This window comes from Benincasa hispida, chromosome 4 (genome assembly GCF_027475165.1).
Source record: "Benincasa hispida cultivar pf3 chromosome 4, pf3_genome.v1.1, whole genome shotgun sequence".
Lineage (NCBI taxonomy): Eukaryota > Viridiplantae > Streptophyta > Magnoliopsida > Cucurbitales > Cucurbitaceae > Benincasa > Benincasa hispida.
In genome coordinates, this window is record NC_143481.1 from 54,629,299 (window position 1) to 54,634,482 (window position 5,184).

Sequence of the window (5,184 nt, forward strand, 5' to 3'; positions counted from 1 at the left end):
GTTATAATTTGAATCTCATTCAAATGAACGTTATAATAAAGTATGCATTTAATTGTATCTAATATAATGAATATTTTCCCTCATCAAATTTGGATGTTTCAATTATATTTGATCCTTGTTCGTCTATGGTGAGCTAGTAAGGGTGTTAAAGAATTCTCTAAATGTGTCAGTCATGTACTACGCTAGCATATCTAAGCAATGTTATGTCATGCGATCGGTTGTAGTCAATCATGCGCTAGCCACAAGTTTTCTTGTTCTCTTGCTAAGTATAACAAGATAACAAGTTTCTCGAGTTGACGCAAGGTCGAACACGAGGATTTATACTAAGAATGCTAGATAAATGCGCAAATACGGCAAAACTAATGTTAATTAAGTGACATTGAAATCATGCAATTAATTAAGCTATGTGATGTAGATAACTAAACTAGCAGAGATTACTTTGAAATTGATTCTAAGAGAGCTTACGTAACACAATAGCCTTAAAACATGAAAAATATATGGAGAAATCGGGGTTTGAGGGAGATCAAGGCCGCATCCTTAAGCTTCAACTTAAAAGTTAATCTTGGCTCGCACTTCTGTTCATTGCACACCTCTCGATGGCCGGCCACACTGATCATATTTCTATGATGCATGCATGTTGTTGCCTCGAGCGGTTATTTCTATCTTTAGAAATAACTTCTTGCTTTGCTTAATGAGATCCTCAACTACTTACCCTCTCGGACAATTAGTTATAGCTACTTGACCCAATGAGCAATCATAGACAGACATTTAAATACTCATACATTAAGCAAACAGGGTTCCTTCTACAGAATAAGCTTAATTCATGGCATTAATCTTCCCCCTTACCCCGTGAAAATTAGTTACTTATGTAAAAAGAGAAAATCAAAGTAGAGGTGGAGAAGATGATGAAGATAACCATGATAATATTAAGATAAAGATAGAATCATTGTCTACAATATGAATAATTTCTTAAACAGAATGTAATACAACAACAAAAATAGTAAAGAAGTAAAAAGAGAACAGTTGTAAGCAATTTCTTGCTTCCAATAGAGGGATGCCAAGGCTACTGGGGATAGAGTTGTGTGAATGGAGAAGGTCCTCTCAGACTCTGCTCTAGCGAAGCTCCGATGAATCGAGATGAAGTTTGGAGGATGGAAGTTCTCTCTCTCAAATCTCAAAATATCTCTTTGTGTGTATGTATGTTTATCTGGATATATGGATCTCTCAATATCTCTCTCTTGGGCCTCAAGGCTCTATTTATAGAGTCCCACACTGGAATTGTTGGAATTTTTGCTCTAATAAGTCATTATCGTCTAACACGATAGGTGAAGATGTCAGCACATCAATCATAATCAACATTCTGGATGCTTGTCAGAAGATCGTTGGTATTGGCTCAGAGATTTCGAGGCATGTGATCAATTGTTTTTTCGCCGGATAGGAGTTTCGTGCATGTGACGAAGTGATCAACTGCAAAATAGACATGTTTGGCGCAATTTAACCATGATATGCGGTCAGAGGAAAAACTCTAGTGTACTTCAACACAAGTATAATATTCAACATGAATTCCTACAACGCATATTTGCCTATTCTTCCTCATTATTATAAGTAAAAGACTACAATAACTTGTATTTCAACAAGTTATCAAAGAGGATCTTATGAACCTACATATTATAATCTTCTATGATCCAATATTAATTAATTTAACCTTCATTAATTAACTACATGGAAAACCACTATAGACTCCTAGTTGAGCTCTTATGCACTATAGAACAAGTTGTGTCCATGGATATAGCCAATATAAGAAAGTCGATTCATGAGTTGTTCGTAACTATAGTTGGGTGATGTCCGTTTTACCCATATAATTACCTATTTTCCTTAAGTACCATTGATTCCTCTAATGAACAATTTGTTTATGGTCTAACCATAAATTAAGTACTCTCGGGCCAACAAGAGGTGAGACCCCTTGTTCAAGACTCGGAATCAGTACTTAAGGGAACCACTCATCTCTTACACTATACGGGAAGAAGTAAATTTCATCTAGTGAAGTTATGTTCCTAGCTCCCCATTTAGTAGTCCCCAAAATGGTAGGGTTATGGAGTTGGCAACTTGGGCCACTCTCACCCATGCAAATTAGAGGATGAGATCTCACAGACAAGAGTTCACAACTCACTTATGATTAATATTGAGTCACAATGATCATCCTATGAAATATTAAGCTCATTAATTAATGAATTTATAAAGAGAAATTAAATATTTCATGGTCTAGTCTTATACAAACTCTTTATATAAGATATATTCACTCATATGTCTTTACATGAATGATTTGGATTAACCATTTGTAACTATTACAAAGTGAGTTGTATTCATAGTGTCACCAGCTCAACCTTATCCATATACTATAGACCTGTTAGGTTATGTCTTGAACATGATCCACCTGTATGTCAACTACATACTGTTCAAGACTTCATATGATAACCTTGGATTTTTAACTATTAGTGGATAATTTAATATTGCTTATTAATAATTAAATTAATCAACTAATTAATTATGAGGCTTTAGGACACAAATCTCAATAACATACTAGCTAACCATATTAAGATTTAGGAAATAAACTAAGATGAATGACGAATAGTAATGCCTCATTAGCCACTCATTACGATTTTCATCTAGGCTAATTAAACAATGCTAGTTGAATGAGTGCCATACAATCTACAAGTTTAATTTAATCTTTCCTACTTGGCGATTACGAGACTTAACAATTACAAATTAAGTTTAATTCTATAGCAATCAATCATGCAACTTTGACTAGTTTGTCAGACAATCTCAAAGAAACACAATCATAAATATAATTTGAAGATGAAAATTCATAGACAAAATAAATAATATGGTTTGGAGTTTAGCACAAGTCTCACAAGGTTACAGTTGGAGAAAATCTAAAAAATTAGGAATTGGAGATCCTTACATGCCTATTGAGATCAAGAAGATAAAACTCACCATCCTTCAACTTGATTACAGAGAAATATTCAATGAAAAACCTAAAAGTAATGTTGTAGATGGATACAGGACCAAAAAAACAAAGAAAACAAGCGGTCATTCGCCCACGACCACCCATTAAAAACTTATGCCCTAATTACGAAAAGATGAATTTATAGACACCGACAACACTGCGACACCATTCCAAAATGAAAAACCCCTATTTTAGCATGGCGATGGCATCCTTTAGGGGCATTTTGATCTTTTTGGCCTGCATTTTAGCTCCATTTTCTCTGTAACACTCGTTTCTACCTCAGATTGCAAAATACCTATAAAATAACCAATTAAACACATTAAATAGCATAATATTCTTGAGTTAAGCTGAGCGATATAGCACATTTTATGTGTTATCAGTTAGTCAGAGTTTTAAGGTACTTGAAGTACACTCTAGACGAGGTATCCACATGTACTGGAAGAAGTTAGTGCTAATAATTGGATCTTTTATAGCATGAAGACTTGAATAGTGGATATATTTTTACCTTAGGTGGGGCAGCTGTATCATAAAGATCTTCAAAACATACGCGTATAGCATGTGCTACTATGAAATTAGAGTTAGCTTTGATAAAGCAAGAGAAAAAGCTGAATGACTTCGAAATTTTCTTCAAGATATTCCATTATAGGCAAAGCCTGTAAGTGTAATATGTATTTGTTGTGACAATTTAGTGGCTTCTATGAGAGCCAAGTTAATGTCTGTAATGGCAAGCCAAGAATAATATCTATAATAGCAAATCACGATATATTAGACGCATGCATAATTTGATAAGATAATTGCTATCTAATGAAATTCTTTCTATTGATTATGTGAAATCGAAAAAAAAATATTGAAGACCCTTTGATGAAAGAACTGTTAAGAGAGAAAGTCATATATATATATATATATATATATTAGAAAAATGGGGCTAAAACTTACAAAATGATAATTTGGTGGTAATCTAACCTAGTTGATTGGAGAACTCAAGATCTAGGTTTAGTAGACAAACTAACTCAATAATTCATAGTTTGTTCCCATTTTTAGGATGTTCTAGAGTGTGTGATTTGTTGATGTTAAGATTATATTAATATTTGTTTTACAAGAGGAGTAATGACACAATACTCTTAATTAATATTACCTATGTGAGAGTAGACGTGAGATTGCTTCTATGCGAACTTTTCATGGATTCAGGATTGTGTCCATAACTAAAATAGACATAAATGTATAGAACTTAAAAATACAAGATGAGTTGTGTGTTATATCTATTGTCTCAATTCACCAATGAGAAGGATAGTTCCAAAGCTTAGTCTCACTATTTCTTCGGTATATTCGATGAATATTCACTAAGGGAGGTTCAAGTCCAAAAGACACCTCTCTTGATGCATAACTTATTTGTTTGCTCTCAACGACTTTTGTTTTATTTTCTTTCACTTTCTTTCATGTGGGAGATTGTTGGATATTTAGTAAAAGAAAGTGAAACTTTCATGAATATTTGAAACATAAAAATTAGATTTAATTGTGTAGTTAAATTCATGGTTAATTAGAAACTTCAAATTGGATTAAAACTATCAAATTAGATGATCTTTCATGTACAAATTTAACATATATGAAAGTTAAATTTGTAGTTTCTTCAATTTGAATAAGTTATATTTGAATTTGATCAAATAACAACTCAATTAACTTAAATATAACAAATATTTCAATTTTGTATTTATTTGATTTTATTTTGTATTTTGGAGAGTTACTAAGTTGCTAGCCTACAAAAAGCAACATGTTTCTTCATTAATAGTATCTTATTCTACATTGAAGAGTTATCCCATTTCTTTATTTTATTCTTGAGTTGAGTTGAGAACAAGTATTCAAGAGTCTTGCTAGATTTGAATAGTTCAAAGTTGCAATTCTAGTGGAGTTAGTCATTGTATCTTGCTAAGATAATTGTTGTAGGATGCTTAAAGTCCGTGTAAGTGCATAGTTGTCTTCAGAACGGTGCTTATTAGAAGCGTGTCTTGACTACCTATTGGCGTCTTCATAGTATCTTGAGATTCTTAGTTATATTAATTCATAAGCCTTGCTATATCATTTGACTTATTTTTGGGTTTGAACTTTATTATTGTATAATATGTATTGTATTTAATTAATAATTTTATCATTATATAGTGTATCCTACATCAAATTAATGT